This window comes from Neofelis nebulosa, chromosome 7, assembly GCF_028018385.1.
Source record: "Neofelis nebulosa isolate mNeoNeb1 chromosome 7, mNeoNeb1.pri, whole genome shotgun sequence".
NCBI classification, from domain to species: Eukaryota; Metazoa; Chordata; class Mammalia; order Carnivora; family Felidae; genus Neofelis; species Neofelis nebulosa.
The window spans coordinates 33,251,316-33,269,161 of NC_080788.1; the positions used below are offsets into that span (position 1 = coordinate 33,251,316).

Here is a 17,846-nt window from a genome sequence, read left to right on the forward strand (position 1 = left end):
CTTTCCAATCATAGGGTGCCCATGGGAGCAGCCATTTTGCTATTCCATCCACCGGCCAGAGTTGAGTGCTTCAGGGGCGGGACTGCCATCCAAGCTGAGCCAATCAGACCTCTTTGCCGGCGTTTCTTAAACTGGGAATAAGATAAAGACCCCGTCTCTCTCCAGGAGCTGCGGTTGTGAGGGTGAAGCTCAGGAGGTATAGGAAGCCAATCTAGTGTCAGAGAGAATGGGACACGGATGGAGACATAAGGAGGAAGTTGGATTCCTGGCAGCATTTGAGACTGAGTTCAGATGTTCCTGAGGCTTAGTGGTATCCCTGCTCTCTCCAGGTTGGCAGTTCGACCCTTCTTTTGGTTGGGATATGTTTGCCAATATCCCATACCTGACCCTGGCTTGCTTCTCAAAAGGGACAACTTGGTACCACAACATCTACCAACAAAGTCCCTTTTTGTGCCCACGTTAGTATGAACTGTCCTGCCACCAAGTGACCTGACTAATCTGTCTCCTCACCCATCACCACGGCATGAGGAGGACACAGTCCAGAAAGTTGGGGCGGTGAAGCAAACCAGAGGGGCCCAGGTGCCTGATGGTGACATGGGGACACGTACAGGGAAATCTCAGGCCTGGAACAGCTGGCCCCACTCTGGACTGCAGAGCCCTGGTTGGAAGCCAATCTTGTGGGCCAGGCTGGCTCCTGGTACCCAAAACGGAAGCCAAAGAGATTGGGCTTGGGGGTGGCTGCTCTAAATTTGTCATCACTCAGATGCCTGAGCCAGAAATGATGTCTTTCCTCTGACCTGGACAGCAGGGCTGCCTTTCAGGGAATCACTACGAAACTCACTGGGCTATCCCTGGGAGTCCAGGGCCTGTCAGACCCTTCTGTAATCCCTCAGCCAGATGCCCCTCAGAGCCAACGTGGACTGAGTAGGGAAGAGAATGGCAGGGAGAGGGACAGAGAGGACAGGGAGAGGAAAAATATGTACTCTGGGAGGAGAGAAGAGAAGGGAGATGGTAAAGAGGAGCCTGCAGAAAAATCCATCTTTATTTATCTTGTCAGCAATTCTCAAGAGGAGCTTCCCCCTCCCTTTCCTTCTTCCAGCAGACACCATGGACTTCATTCTCCCTTCAAGAAAGAGCTTTTCTGCTCAGCTGGAAGGAGTAGTCAGGAGTGTGGGGCTGGACAGCAAGGCTTTACCAAGCTCCTGAGCCTCCCCTCTGGGTTTCTAGATCCCAGGGGAGGATCCCAGAGGATGCCCATTTTAGGATGGAAAGAGCTGGACCCTGAGGCTCTGCAGCTGCCCCTTTTGTCCACACTGGAGACAGAGCTGAGTATATTGGCCTCAGTTTGCTGCCTGTGAAATAGGGATGGTATATAACCAAACAGGGTCCCACTGCTGCTGTGTTGGGGTTCCCCTGGTGAGCGCTCAGGGCAGTAAAGAAGACAGTGCCCTGCCACCTCTCGCACACTCCCTGCCCAACCCCCAGTCTTTTTGGCTTATCGTGGACTTTCTCTTGCATCTTCTCATAGGAGGGACATAAGAGTCCCCAGAGAAAGGCCAAGCTATAGCTAGCATTTCTACATTCCTGGAAGGATAAGCAGTGAGAGTGGGGGCTCGCTTGTTCAAAAGCACTCAGCGCACCCCTGTAGAACTGAGTTCTGCCCGTGCGCCATTTTGCCTTCTCCTGTAGCCCTGTCCCCAGCTCTGTGCCCCCCGAAACGTGGCACTGCCCCCATTCCCATGTCTTTCACCAAGCACTTCTAGGTTTGTCACGTGCTAACTTGTTACATTTTGCTCAGCCTCTCGGACAAGGTGAGCTGGCAGAGGTCAGTGGTTGTGTATCTCTCTGCCCCACCCCCCACACCCCTTCCCCTCCAAGAGAGCAGTCCTGTCTTAGGACACAGTGAAACTCTGAAATGTCAGGGGACATGCAAGCTGACTGGCAGGGCTTGCTGTGCAGTGGAAAACTGCTTAGACCCCACTTTAGCCCCTCTCCCCTTCCCCTCTAGCCTTCCCAGACACCCCCTGCAGGCTCTCCAAGGCAGACCAAAAGCTGGCTGACCCCGAGGGGTGCTTGAGAGGTAAGGAGGGGAGGAGAGGAGGCTGTTCATTAAAATTCATATCAAGAGAAATAACTAATCAGAAGCCGTTTGTTGCTTAATTGGTTTTAAACCTCAGGAAGATTCCTCATTAGCCTAGGGGTGACCTCTGCAGAGCAGCCCGGTTGGGAAAGGAAGAAATGAAGAATGGGAGGGGGGAAAGGGGAGCACAAGCCCCCTCCCCTGCCAGCCTGCCCCGTACTGTCTAGCTGAGCATTCAGAGACGGTTCTGCACTTCTTGCAGCAAGCTCCCTGAGCCAAGCTCCAGCTTTGCAATCCCCTTCTTCTTTCCAGGCCCCCTCTTCCAGGAAGCCTCCCCTGACTGGCCAGCTCCTGCAGGTACAGTCTGTGCCACCCAAGCTGGGCACTTTTTAAAGTATTTGATGGTGCTTCCCAGCCTGGGAGCTCCTAGAGAGCTGAAGCTTCCTCCCTGTTCTCCTCGTGGCCTCCTTGTCTCCTTTTCTTCTATTTCGACCTCTGCCTCCCTCCCTCCTCCCACTCTTCCCTCTTCTCTCCTTCCTCCTCTTCCCCACATTCTCCTCCTTCTTTGTGCTTCCTCCTCAGTCAACTCGCTTGTTTGGCCAAAGGAAACAGCTGGTTGGCGACTGGCACCAAGGGGTACTGCAGCCCTCCATGATTTTCATCAGCATTCCAGCAGACACATCTCAAGTCTGGCCCCCATTCCAACTTCCACCAGATTGCTGCCGTCTGCTCAGGATAGAGAAGGAAGAGGTCTGGAAACCTATTGCACTCGGAGAAATGGAGGAACTAGAACAACTTTGCTTGGAGGAAAGCACATTGGGTCAAGTCATACTGACACTTTGTATCTCCAAGCCGCTGGCTCGACTGGGTGAGCAGCTGTGTGCTATGCCTGCTGGGACAGAGCGAGGACCGGTGTGGGCCTGGAGGTTGTCAGAGGGACAGAGAATCGGAGCCAATGTAAGGGAAGAAGGGTGGTGCATACCCTCTGGTTTTCTATAGGCTTCTAGAAACAGTATTTCGCCCTTTGGGGATTCTACCCTTGCACACTCCAACTGGGTCCACTAGGGCTACCATTTAGCATTGCCTATCCTTGGGTCATGTGACAAGACCTGGCCAATCATAATTACCCATGGCCCTGCCTATGGCGATTGGCTCAGGATGGTCATGTGACCCAAGGCTGGGCCGCCTCAGGCCTTCTCCGAGAATTTTTATGTCATCAGTGGGAGCTAGAAGCTTTACCTTGTGATTCAGTAAGATGTGATCATGTATGCTGAGCATTGTGGGCTGCCTTCTCCTCAATTACATGGAGAAAGAGAGCCAAGAGTCGCGAAGGGAGAGGAGGAAAGTCCTGACAACACAGTTTGGGTCTCCAGAGCCCTTGAAATCACCTCGGCTCCTGCCCTCTCCGATTTCTTGGGCCAATAAAATCCCTTTTTTGGTGAGCCGTTTGAGTTGAAATTCTGTCACTTCAACGCAAAGGGTTCCTGACTGACGTCCGAACTTTCTCGCAGAGCTGTCCAAATGGAGGCCGGGCCGCCCCAGGAGGCTGTAGTTCCCCAGGGCAGAGCTGCACAGCCTCCTGCCAGAACACTGTGGAGAAAACTTCTGGATCCAGTTGTGCCAGATAACAGCTAACGTTTATCGGGTTCCTGGTGCTTTATAGCCGTTACTTCAGTTAATCTTTACAACACCCCTGTAGGGAGGGCATTATTCCAACCCCCCCCCCCCCATTTTGTAGATGAGGAAACAGAGTCTCAGGGACGCTCGTTAACTTGTCAAGGAGGCACAGATCCAAGGTAAAGTGCACGTCTTTTTTGGCTCCAGGACTCCTGCTCCTTCCTGCAAGCCCAGAGATTCAGAGGGCTTTTGCTTATACCCCACCTCAAAGCCTGGCCACCTCTGGAGGGGGCAGGTGCAGACTTGGTCTCTGCAGTCAGCTCAACAGCTCTTAACTAGGGCAGTCGATAGAGGCGCAGCGCTGTGTCCAGGTGAGCAGCGAGGCACACAGCTCCAGATGGCTCTGGGGACAGTCTGCCTGCAGAGCCATAGCAGTGGAAGAAACCCAGAGGGGGGGCAGACCGGGTCTCGCGGGAGGGCACAGCCCAGCAGGAGGCACTTCTTCCTCCAAGGACCTGAGTCAGGGGCTTTACTGTCTTGTGAGTCACAGATGCCTTTGGGATTCTCATGGCATCATGGACCTTCTCCTAGAAACAAAGGCACAGGTACGATGTTTTGCACGTAATTTTAGGGGCTTCAGAGACACCCCCCCCCCAGAGCAATGCATGGAACCCCAGTAGCCCAGTTAAGAACTCCTGATCAAGAAGCGTGAAAAGTGCTCGGGGGCCTGCCCCAGGCCAAGTAGCAGTAGCAGTAAAATTTCAGAGATGCCGACCTACCACAGCCAATTATTTTAACCAGCATGTCTAGCGGGAGAAGGTGAGCAAGTGTCTTTGTCCCTTCTCCCTTAGGACCCTGCCCCCAGCATCTTAATGACCCCTTGTTTACCTCCATGGCTGCTCCTCCCCAGGTGAGGGTGGAGGGAAGTATCTGATGAGCTTCTGCAGCCTGAGATGGGGGAGGACACCCACCCCCCACATCTTTTCTCAGTCCAAGGCTAACCTGCATCCCCGTGACATTGTCAATCAACTCACCCTCCCCAGGGTTAAGCTGCAGAGCAAGATTAGCAGAAATTCCTCTCTCTAAGGTCCAACAACCCAAGACCCACAGAGTAAGCTCAAGACCTGTGTGGTCCAATAGGGTAGTCACATGTGGCCATTTTAATTAAAATGTATGAAAGTAAAATCAAATTTTTAAAAAAATTTTTCTAATGTTTATTTATTCTTGAGACAGAGACAGAGACAGAGTGTGAACAGGGGAGGGGCAGAGAGAGAGGGAGACACAGAATCTGAAACAGGCTCCAGGCTCTGAACTGTCAGCACAAAGCCTGACGCAGGGCTCAAACCCACGAACTGTGAGATCATGACCTGAGCCGATGTCGGATGCTCAACCGACTGAGCCACCAGGCGCCCCGAAAGTGAAAATCAAATTTAAAACTCATTTCTTCAGTCAGTTGCCCTAGCCACATTTTGTGTGCTCAGTATCCACATGTAGTCTGTGACTACTATATTGGGCAATGTAGATGTAGAGCCTTCTCATCACGGCAGACAGTTCTATCGGACACACTGGTGGATTAGACAGAATCTGAACAAAGACATAGCCCTGAAGTCAGGTTTCCTTGCTTCAAACCTGTAGCCTACCATTCACTAGCTACGTTTAGGGTAAATTTCTTAGCTTCTCTGGGATTCAGATTCCTTCTCTTTAAAATGGGGATGATAATAATATCTGCCTCATAAGGTTCTCATGGCCCTCAAATGAGTTAAGCCATTTGACACTTCAGCACGGTGCCCCGCACATAGCCAGACAAGCTAGGTGTCTTTAGTTTGCCCCTCTAGACCCACCATCCACTCTTCTCCACCCTACTCTATGCCTGTGAACCTGACCTTTGTGGATTGCATCAGTGGGTTTCCTTGCCCTCTGTCTTCTGGTTGGATTTGGCCATTGGAAGACAGCACAGAATATTGGAGGGCAGGAAAGGAGAGACGTTGGGGTGCTTGTTTTGTGGCATTCTCCCTGCCTGGCCACTGTGGGTGGGCTCTGTCCCTCTATGAAAGGCCACAGCATTGTCAGGTGGCCCTCTCTAGAGAGCTCCTCATTCCAAGTTCCAGTAACTTTTTCCATATGCCCCTTTAGGTCCTGAGGTGGAAGGCGCTTCCTGTTGTTTCTTGATGGGGTGCTGCCCTGTCCCTTATTGGTTTCTCCTTATGGATACTCTTTACTTGGTTCTCCTTCATGACCTAGTGTGAAAATGCCTCCCCTGTCCTGATACACAAGCCCCTGCCTAGGCTAGTCCAATTGGTAGTACCATAGGCATGGGGGATCGTGGATGTTCCTCTCACCACCTCTCCTTCTGCCTCTAAGCTTCTTCAGAAGGGACTGAATTCCAGGAGCCATCCAAATGAGGAAGGATGGAAGAAATAGCTCAGGGCGGGCTGATGAGGCAGGAGGGATGAGTTGTTAGTGAGGTGAAGACTCAACGAATCAGAGGAAGGAGGCGGAAAACAAGACAGAGTGCAGGAGTCCTCGAGGGCCTCCTGAGAAGCTTTGGACTCCAGAGAAGACAGATCTGAGGTTGAAGATGAGAACCATGTTTGACTTCCCAGGGGTTGGAGCGCCTGCTGAGACAGTCCTGGAGCTCAGGCCTCTGCCATGGGGTCCGTGCCATCTCTCCATATCCCTTCAAACAGGACAGCATGTCCCTTCCTTCACAGGGCCTCTCTCTGGAGCCTGACACCCACCCCTGCCTGGGGCCTCTTTCATTTGAGCAGCTTTCTTGCTTATCTGCCCCCTTGGCCCCAGAGGTGTGACTCTTATCTGGTGCTCTCACTGAAGCAGGAGACAGAGTGGCGCGGGGGTGGCAGCCGAGGGATGCCCTTAGAGAGCTCTAAGAGGAGCATGTGGAGTTTCTGCTTCCCATCCGAAGCTCCCCCCACCTGACCCTTCACCTCAAGTCTGGGCTAGGTGTCCCTCCTCCAGGCTTCCAAAGTCAGGTGCACTTTCCTTACCATAACTGCCCATCTCTTCTCTTGTCAGAGCACCATCTAATCCATCTTTATATCATCAGCACCTAGCAGCTTGCTTGGCACACATAGTGACCGAACCAATATCTATTTATAAGAGAAACTGCCCCCTGCTGCCCCAGAGCAGAAGACCTCCAGTAACACTGGCATAGACAGTGGGAAGAGCCCTGCGAGGCCAGGGTCCGAGAGGACTGTCCAATATTGTGTGCTTTAATTTCACCAGGCTGCTGGCGTTGGGTACTCCCTTCTTGTTCTGGGCCTTGGTGTGGCTTATCTGAAACTTGGACTTGATAATCTGTGGTTCCAGTGCCAAGGAAAGACTTTTTAAAGTATCATGATTAATACATACAAGTGATTAATACGTACAGATTTTGAATTGCAGTCACAAAACTTGGCATCTTAGCCTTTCTTTTTTACTCATAGCCAAGCGCTGTAGGTATTTTTATCTACATGTGCCTAGTCTAAAAAGAGTTGATGTCCTCATCCGGCCATGTAAGGCCTCTGTGCCCACAAAACCAGGTGATTGATTAATTCACTTCTTCACCCATTTGTTCATTTAACAAATATTTATGGGATGCGTATCGTGGGTCAGAGATGAATTGTGCATTTCCTTCACTGTCTTTGGAAGAAGCTCAGAGAAAGCTAGTAGGTTATCAGAGATGGCATGGAATCTTCACGTGGGCACAGAGGTGGGCCCCTCCCTCATCACCTGGCCCACTTCACTCCTGCTGTTGCCGCAAAGGTGCCTGGGAGAGGTGGCCCTGTTGCCGGGGACAGAAAAGTCTGGCTGCCTATGGGGCTTCCCATGGGGCAGGTGGTGATGTCTGATTTAGGGATCAAAAGCTCAGGGATATGGGAAGAGTAGAGTGCCAAGTGAAGGCCCAGACCTTTCTGCATGGCCCAGTGGAGATCCCCTCATATCTAACAACTATGCCCCTACACACACTAGCCAAATGTAGGTAGGAAGTGTCACTAAGCTCCTCTCCAATGGGGCTGACCTGGAGCAAAGCCTCTGAGCCCAGCAACTGCCCCATGGGCCTTTCTTGAGTCAAACTCACTGATGCATGGAGGATGGACCAACAAACTAGGCCAGGATGAGTGCACTCGCTGTCCAACTCACATCTGAATGCTGTTTAGGACTCATCAAGGATTCTGGCTAGAGTTAAAAGTGCCATCCTTCTGAGTGCTGGATTCCGGTCTGGCAATGTGCCTTTTCCCTTTGGTCGGGGTACAAATGCTCTCCAGACAGTTGTCTGCAGGGTCAAGGAAGGGGGAAAGTTTCATTTATGCACCTGGATTGAAGATGCCAGCTCAACGATGGTGGGCTGTCCATGGGGCCCCAGGTGGGGAATGTAGGGAGGCTCTTCCTGGATGTGTCCCATGGGTGACCTGTGAGCAGCACTGGGCTAAGGACATCGCTAAATTTGGCCAGGCTGTTTTCCCTTTGGAAAAGGAAGCTGCTGAGTGCAGCTGGAGGGAGTAAACTCAACCTGATACATGGGCCCCTTGACAGATTTCTCTTTCAGGCTCAGATGGGGTCCCATTGCTGCTTGGCAATCCTTCAAAAAAAAATAATAACCACATTCTTTAACTAAGAAAAAGCAATACAAACACATTGTCAAAAAATTTGTAAATAAAGGTAAGGGAAAAAGAAAAGTCACCCTTAATTCCACATTCCACCACTCAGAAACAGTCACTGCTAGCTGGTATATACTTACAGTCATCTATCTGTCCATGTATGGACATACTACATATTCTTTTAAAAAAAATCAGATTGCTGTGTTCATACCCATTTTTCAGTTAATGTGCCCTAAATATTTTTTCATATCATCAAGTTTACTTGTTTTATTTTCTGATATCATTTCGAATGGCTGTCGAACATTCTATTATATGAACCTGCTTTATCAAGTTGGGGAAGAAATAAGATAAATGTTTCATAAATATTCACACTAACTACTCAAGCCCATCTGAAGTGACAAGAAGTACAGTCTGTCTGTCTTGGGTTTTTCCTCCGCCCTGAATTGTCAAAGCATACAAGGACGTCCTCAAAAGAGCTGGCTCATCCAAAGCCAGGGGACAGACGAGAGCACTGGAGCCTCTGATTAGCTATGGCTTCTGTTGCCACACCGAGGTATCCCTATAGAACCTGGTCCTGCACAATCCCAGCATCTTTGTCCAGCAAGGCAGTGCTTTGATGTCCTCAATGGTACAGATTTCCAAGGGATTTCTAAAGTAGTTCTCCAGTGGAGAAAGACCCCCCAACCTGTCAAAGTGGTTAGGGTGAGAGAAGCTTCCAGTCCCAGACACATACCAGCCAGAACCCTGCAAGCTTAGGGCCTGGTACTGAGCTTAGACAATCTGTCAAGCTTCCTACCACCAGTGGACCTCATTTAGAATCATCTCAATCCATCAGAGAAGGGATAACCATGTTGATCTCCAAAGGAAGGGGCCAAGGGGCCTTTCCTTTTGGACGCTCTTTGCCCCATATGGATTTTTGCCCACCTCCTTCTCGGCAACCATCCTTAAGAAGTTAACTGAGTTGTCTCAGATCCTTCTCTGCACCTCAGTTTTTCCTTGGCCTGTCATGCATTCTTTCACTTGCCTCTCATATTGGGAACTGTCCTTCCTTCTCTTCCAGGTGGGCCTCAGGTCTTCTGTAGGCTCTTGGGGCTGCTTCTTTCCCTCCTAAGTCTCTCGTCTTTATTAATTTTTCCTTTTATACCCTGCGTCTTCAATCTCTCCCTCTTTGCTAAGTCTTCTTCCTCCCCAGATAGACAAATCTGTCAAGTGTAAAAAACTAACAAGCAAGTAAGCCCTCCTCCAACCTTAATTTCCCTCCGGCTATGACCCAACTGTCTCCTTACCTTTCTGGCCAGACTTCTAAAAAGAACAATCTAGTCTCACTGTCTTGACTCCTCAACTGACACAACGATGGACACTGTGGATGTCATCTGCTGAGACCACTTTCTCAGAGGTCACCATAATCAGGGGCACCATGTGTTCCGGTTTGCCAGAAATAACCCTGGGTTGCCCCTGTTGTCCCAGAATCCTTTTCAATGTGCCAGTTTAAACGCGGAGTGATAGGATCACCTGACCTTGAACCAGCCACAACCAACACATCCCACGGCTTCATCGCAGCTATTCTCCACAACCTCCCAGCAACACCGGCTCTGTTGACTGTGCCCTTCTTGAAATGTCCTCATCCTCTGGCTTGCTTGACACCCTTTGGCTAGTTCTGGCCTCTCCCTTCTGTGTGCTCTCTCTCATCCACTCCCACCACATTCACTTTCCCCCCAAATGCTGGAGCTTTGTAACGTTCCGTTTCACTTAGCATTTAATCTCCTTCTGAATTTCACCCCCATCCACAGCCTCAGCTCATCATCTCCGCCTTCGCCCCCAATGCAGTGCAAAGCTAAAGGCTTCTGGGAATCGTGGTGGCTTAAATGCAGGTTTACAAAACTACCCTCCCCAAACTTGACAGAAATGAACAAAAAGAAACAAAAATGAGAGAAAAGGCTGCACCAGGGCTGAAACCATGGCATGATTCTCCTCAGACACAAAAGGAGATTTAAATAGAGACAGACCTTCCTCTTGGAAGGGAAGATGCCATGATCTAAAGATATCTATTTCCTCTGAATTAATTCGTAAACCCAGTACAATCCTAATCAAAAGACCAGCATCAAATAATTATATATAGTTAATCTCACAGGAAATAGCTAGAAGAATTCTGAAAGAGACAGCAGGAGAGGAGAAAGATTCTTTATCTTCTTCTTTTTTTAAAAGATAATAGTACATTATGGTAATTTGGGGGAAAGGTTGTGTTATAGGAACAGGAATAAGAAGCAAATCACGGAATAGGTATCAAATCCAGAATATATATCCATACAGATAGAAATGTACTGTATAAGAAAAGGGGCACTGCTAGTTAATAGGGGAAAGATCGATTACATATGCATATGACATGTGCTTATAGACAAGAGAATGTAAATAAATATTTCTTCAGGTGGGGAAGAGCTCTTTCAGGTGTGATATAGGTTAGAGATTATAAAAGAAAAGGTTGGGGCGCCTGGGTGGCTCAGTTAAGCGTCCAACTTCGGCTCAGGTCATGATCTTGCAGTCTGTGGGTTCGAGCCCCACGTCAGGCTCTGAGAGCTCAGAGCCTGGATCCTACTTCAGATTGTGTCTCCCTCTCTCTCTGCCCCTCCCCCCCCCCACACTCTCTCTCTCTCTCTCTCTCTCTTTCAAAAATAAATAAACATTAAAAATTTTTAAAAAGAATGGTTGATATGCTTCACTATATAAAATGTGAAAATTTCTGACATGGCAAATGCCCCGTAACAAAAGTCAAATAACAATTGGGCGGGGGGGGGGGGGGGGGGGGGGGGAGGGGTAGTATTTGTAGCAATAAACGATAGAAAAGGAAAAACTCTTCCCAATATAGAAAGTACTCCTTCAACTCCGTAAGAAAAAAAGATAAAAAGCTGAATGGAAATGGGGAAAGGGCATGAAAAGAGTTTGGGAATCATTACTTGCTTAATCAGCCACCTGGCGTAAAGTCAGGGAGAGACTAGTGGGCTAGAAGAACAATGTAACACAAATGTTATCAGACCCTCCCAGTTTGGGGCTATAAATAAAGTTCCGTTAACATCCATCACCCAAAGTTCCTGCTGTTTCTCTTCTGGCACCTACAAGACCTCTGCCCTCTTCCTCCTCTGCCACAAGTATTTCTGGGAGTTCCAAAAAGGGAGCCCACATATGATGAAGCATCACCCCGTCAGCTACAATCCCCATATGGCTTCTCTGGAATTCTCCTCTCCTGGTTCAGTGCCTGCTGCCAGCAAAGCCACTCCAACAGTGACCCATGTGTGACTACTGCTGTGAGGCAGTGTCCCCTTTCCAATGTTCCCAAAGCCTCCATTTCCTGGAACCAGAGGGTGCTGGGCCCTGAGGAGAAGTGAGGAGAACAGCTTTCTCTACTGCTCAGTGTCTGACCTCCCTGCTAACACCAAGGGGATTAACCCAGCGCAAGAGGAAGACAGAGGGGACGGAGAAGGAGGACGGAATGGGACTGTTTAGTTTCCTACCGCTGCTGTAACTAATGACCACAAACCATTGGCTTACAAGAGCACCCCTTATTCTTTTACAGCTCTGGAGGCCAGGAGTCTGAAGTCTGTCTCGAGCTGAAATAACAGTGCTGGCAGGCCTGGCTGTACTCTCTCCAGAGGCTCTCAGGGAGAATCTTTCCCTCGCCTTTCCCAGCTTCTAGAGCTGCCTTCTTTGTGTTCCTTGGCTCATGGCCCCTTCATCCATCTTCAAAGCCAGCAGCATGGCATCATGCTTCAATGGTTACATTGCTTTCTTGTTCTGTGTCAAATCTCTCTCTGCTTCCCTCCTACAAGGACACTAATGATTGCCTTTAGGGCCTCCCCAGCTAATCCAAAGTCATCTCCCCATTTTCAAGATTCTTAATCACATCTTCGGAGTGTCTTGTCATATCAGGTAACATTCACGGGTTCCAGGGATTAGGACTCGATTATCTTTGGGTACCATCTCTCAGACTGCCACAGGGCCAGATGCCTTTTTATCATCCTCCAGACTGCTCATCTCCTGTCTTCTTAGCCCCCAATCCCTTTCCCAAGTTCAGGAAAATAGCCCCCATGCATATTTATAGATGCAAATAAATGCTGAATCTGGGGAAGAATGTTGTCTACATCAGGGGTGTCAGAGGCCCCGCCTGGCAAGCCAGTGCCCCGTGATGGAGGTCAGGCTACCGGTCTTGGGCATACACGGAAACTGGGTGGTTGGTCGGGGCTATAGACCTAAGCTTCCGAGAAAGTCGAAGCACCACCTCAGCTGGTCACCGAGAGAGTCGCCAGCAGAGACAGAGCGTGGGGCACCAACTGGCTGGAGCTGGTCTTCTACGGCCTCGCAGCTAACCTTGCCTGTGTCCTCACTAAGGGCTGACGGCAGTGGCATCTTCACACTTATCACCTGGTCCCTCTACGATCATCACCCTCGCCACTACTGCACCAACTTGCTGGGATCAACTCAAGGCTGAAAAGAGATGAATACTGGACATAGGTTCAGGCTGACAGCCAAGAGTCACCATGGGAAGACAGCTGTGCCCTGACTAGAGAGTCCCCAAACACCCCCCGTTGCAGATGGTCCTGAGATGGGCATATGTTACCAACCTTGTGGGACGGTTTCTGCCTCCAACGACTGCCGTTACAATGGGGTAGGCAGTGTTTTCAACTTGCCACTCCACCTTAATCATCAACAGCTAACATCTCCATGATCGCCACTGCAGTCATTAACGAGAGTGTCGCTACCACCGCAAGCAGAAAGTCTAGGAAAGTGCATGAGTGCAGAGTGCCAGGGGAAGGAGGGCACTGTTGAGATGGAAGGCTGAGGAAATCATGGTGGCCAGGCCATTAAAAATGGCCTTTATCCCAGCCCAGTGGAAATCATTATAGAGTCTTAAGCAGATATGCCAGAGTTACATTTTGGAAAATCACTCTGGATGCATCATGGATAATGGGTTATAATAAGGCAAGGCTGGAGGTAGGGAGTTCCATTAGGAGGCTGCTGTCATGGCCTAGGCAAGAAGTAATCTGGAGTTGTGTCAGCGGACATGGTAAGGAGTAGACGTACTTGAGAGATATTTATGAAGGAGAAATAGCAGGACGTTGGAGTTGATTGGATATGGGGGCCGGTGGTGGGACTGGTGGTGGAAGGAGTCAGGAACGATGCCCGTGTTTCTGGCTTTAGCCACTGGAAGGATGGTGGTCATTCATGGAGTGGGAAGAAAGAGGGGTCTTTGAAGAAGAGCGTGTGGAATGTGAAGTGCTTGTGGGATACCCAAGAGGCCATTAAACAACCAGATCTGGAGCCCATGGGAGAGGTCTGGGCTGAGGGCATGGATGAGAACTGAGCCCAACTGGGTGACAGTGTCCCAGGAGAGAGATCACAAAAGAAAAGAAAGCACGGGCAACAGAGTCAGGAATGAAGCCAAGAGATGCGGAGTCGGCTGAGGAAGCCCTCCTCCTCCCACACGGGAAACTGAGGACTGCCAGAGATGGAGAGGACATCGGGAGAGTATGTGCTCCTGAAGTCAAGGGAAGAGGATGTTTCAAGAAGAGGGAGGTAAGGAAGGGAATGAAAGGTGGACTTGATCTTGCTGAAGACACAGGGTAGCAAAGCCTGATGGCTGCGCGCTAAGGAATGAGTGGCAGTTGAGAGACAAAGGCGAGGGCTTCCCTCCCTTTCAAGAAGATTAGATGTGATGGGAAGGAGGGAAAGAGACAATAGGATTCAAAGAGGACCTTTTTGGATCAAAGGCATCTGATCAGGCTTCAATGCTGATAGGCAGGACTCTGTAGGAAGAGGTGCAAAGATTGGGAGAATGGTAACCGATGGGAACAGCATGAGGACAGGCAGATAGGAAAATACAGTGGGATCACCAGGTGGCCCCGGGTGCATTAAAGACCAGGAATTGGAGGAAGCGCAAGTCAGGGCACCCGTGTGATTTCAGCAGGGCTGCTGGAGCCTGTACACAGTAGGTCCCAGCCCACTCGAGTACAAGGACCTCTTTTTCACTGAAAAAACCCTCTGGCTTTGAAGCTTCAAAATACATCTCACGTGATAGCAGTTGTGATTGAGAAAGCAGCCAATGGTGGGTGAGATTAAGACACTGTGTCAGACGTAACTGCCAGCAAATCCTGGCTCTTCCACTGCCGGTGGGAGCTTGGGTAAGTTAGTCAACCTCACTAGCCTCGATTTAATCATCTGTAAAATGGAGATAATACCACTTACCTGACCAGGACTCTAGCAGGGATTACATGAGCTAATCCATGCTAAGCACTTGGCAAGGTGCCTGGCACAGAGCTAGCTCTCCATAAATGTCAGTTTTCACGACTATGAATTCAGTTATACTTTAAAACAAATCGGTGTTTTATGCATCACACTAGCACCCACACATGGGGGGAATGGTTGTCTGTATAGGTGGAGGGTGCGTTTCTTATTCGGCCAGCAGGCTGTTCCTGGCGGCGGCTGGGGAGACCCTGAGACCCCTTGAAAAAGCTTGGAGTCTCACAGGGACCCTCGGTCAGTCCACATCTGCTCCGGTCTAATTCTGCGACCTGGCCTCTCCCCAAGGCCGGTATTACCAAGGAAACGGAGGCCCGGAAACTTACCCATGGACACACAGGAACCCACGGCAGGGGGCTAGGAACCGGCCTCACTCACCCCCTTTCGCTCTCCTGTGGCAGCTTCAGCCTGTTGGCAGTTCCACAAGTGCCTGGGCCTGGCTGGGCCCATGTGTTTGCTGTGTTGCTGCTGTCACCGCCAACTGCTCTGTCAACCGTGGGAGTGTAGGCCTGGGCTCCGGGAGCTGTTGTCCCAACTCTGATTGTGGTTCCAGACTTAGTCACATTTCTGTCCCGGGCTCTCTCACCGTCCCTGTCTCAGCCTTTGTCACAGCACTGTGGCAGCATCTGTCATAGTACCTGCCGCAGCCTTTGTCACAATACCTGTCACAGCCCCTGTCGCAGCCCCTGTTACAGCCTCTGTCACAGCCTCTGTCATAGCTCCTGTTAGAGTCTCTGTCATAGCCCCCATCACAGCTCCTGTCACAGCCACAGCTCCTATCACAGCCCCTGTCATAGCCCCTGTCACAGCTTCTGTCATGGCCTCTGTCACAGACTCTGTCACAACCCCTGTCACAGACTCTGTCCTAGCCCCTGTCAGAGCCTCTATCGTAGATTCTGTCTCAGTTTTGTCCCAGCCCCTGTATCAGCCTGTCACAGCCTCTATCACAGTCTGTCACGGCCCTATCACAGCCTCTATCACAGACTCTGTCACAGCCCCTATCACAGCCCCTGTCATAGCCCCTGTCACAGTTCCTGTCATGGCCTCTGTCACAGACTCTGTCACAGCCCCTGTCACAGGCTCTGTCCTAGCCCCCATCAGAGCCTCTATCGTAGATGCTGTCTCAGTTTTGTCCCAGCCCCTGTAGTAACCTCTGTCCCAGCCCCTGTCTCAGCCTGTCACAGTCCCTATCACAGCCTCTATCACAGCCTGTCACAGTCCCATCACAACCTCTATCACAGACTCTGTCATAGCCCCTGTCACAGCCCCTGTCACAGCCACTGTCACAGTCCCTGTCACAACCTCTAACACAGCCTATCACAGCTCCATCACAGCCTCTATCACAGCCTCTGGCACAGCCTCTGTCACAGGTCCTGTCACAGCCTCTGTCATAGGTTTTGTCTCAGCCTTGTCATAGACCCCTGTCACAAGCCTCTATCACAGACCCTATCATAGTGTCTGCCACAGCCCCTTCCATACACTCTGTCACAGTGTCTATCACAGCCCCTATCACAGCCTCTATCACCCTCTCCCTGACACTGCTTCTGCTCTGGACCCTGCAGGGTGGCCTGTGGGGCACGGCTCTCGTTACACAGCGGAGCTGTCTCTCTCTGGAAGGCGTCCAGCGAAAGGCTCATGTAATAGCAGGTTATCCTGATGCGCAGGGCTCGTGGGAGGGAGGCTGGGCTGTGGGGCCCGTACAAAAGACGTGCTTTGCAGGGAGCTGGAGAGCAGAGCTCTCAAACCAGCTGCCAACCCTGGCTGTGGCTCCCTGTATGCGCCCACAGGCATCTGGGGGCCAGGTCCTTGACTCTGGCAGGATGACTGAATGGTTTTGTGCCATTACTTTAATCTCTTTGACTCCACTGTGAGCTTCCAAGAGCAGGGGTTGTATCTTATTCTTTTCTTGTTCACTCACTGAAGACCTGAGTACAGGGCTGGGCTCCCAGGGCACAACCTGATGGTTGTCCCCAAAGTCCTGGCCTGTCTTAAGTCAGGTCTAGTCACTCCCCATTGCCTCCAGAGCCAGCCTACCTTTGGGTGTTCGTGCTCCCCCACCCCGACCACCAGGGCTGCCGTCCCCCAGACTGCTCAGCCACCCCAGTGCACGGGCTCCCGTTTGCCCCTCTTTTGTTCACACCGTGCCCTTTGCCCGGCATAGGCCACCTCTCTGCTTCCACTTTAACAAATCACACATGCCTTCTGCAAAAGCCAATTCAAGCAAGACCATTTCCCCCTGCTCCCCTCCTCCACGTTCTTCCTCCTCCTTCCGGGCGCTCCAGCCACTTGTCCACATCACATGACCCTTGTCCCTGGCTTCTTTACAAGAGGTTCTGTCTCTGTCTTATTCTTGTCGCAGCCTGAGGTGGCTGGAGATTAGGGGCTGGATCTTCAGCATTATACAGTAGGTACTCCATAGTCGGCTCAGTAAATAAAGGGGTGAACGGTTGAACGAAAACAGGAACTATGTGAAATTGGGGGAAGAATATGTAGAGGAGTGAGGGGAGAGGACAGAGGGCAGGACAGCATGAACAAGGCTTGGCAGAAGGGAGGAGCCCAGCATTAGTAAGGGCCACCTCAGGTTTCCCTGAGGAGGGGGTGGAAACCTACCCCTCCCCCCCCCCCCCCCCCCCCCCCGCCCAGTGTTCCTCACTCTCCCCCAATCCTCCACCTTGTCCTGTTTGCCAAGCCTCTTCTGCCTCTTCCCCCTTCCCAGGCCATCCTGTCTCTTCCTTTCCCTCCCTAACTCCTCCAGCGCAGGCTTGGAACCATTCCGGAGCTCCTGTCTGAACTCACTTCAGCCCTGATATATGGTGAATTCCAGACTTGGGACAGAGGAGTCTCTGGTACTTAACTTCTTGGCAGCTCAGCTCAGCCAGCACCTCGGGAGCCTCCCCCGACCCCAAGTGCCTCACTCTCCAGCCTGGCTCTGAGTCCAGGTGGCCCAGACGTCCTGGAGCCCTGGTGGGACACAGAGACACAGTCCAGGCCTGGCTGAGCTGTCAGCACATCTTTCTTCTGCCTTCCTGAGAGGAAAGGGGCATGATGTCCCTGCCAGGGTCCTGGCTGAGTCCTGGGGAGTAGCCTGGAGTGTGGGATGGGGAGAATGGAGAGATCAAGGCCTGGCCTGGGGATGAAAGGGCTTTGGGCTCTGCCAGCCTCTGGGCACTCACAGGTGGGGTCCTGCACAGAGGCAGGGGGTAGAGTAGGGGACAATGCCATAGCCCACACTCCCAGCTCCTAAAGAAACAAGACAGAGCTGG

The 17,846-nt window shown here is 51.1% G+C and overlaps 1 long non-coding RNA gene across 1 annotated transcript; it reads right to left on the bottom strand.

Annotated features, from left to right (window-relative positions):
- Positions 1-3,872: 3,872 nt before the first annotated feature.
- Positions 3,873-15,564, bottom strand: LOC131516289 (uncharacterized). Its single transcript, XR_009263975.1, has 2 exons — positions 14,910-15,564; positions 3,873-4,284 (listed from the first exon to the last, which is right to left on the bottom strand). It is a non-coding gene; the product is annotated as an uncharacterized LOC131516289 (long non-coding RNA).
- Between the last annotated feature and the right edge of the window lie 2,282 nt (positions 15,565-17,846).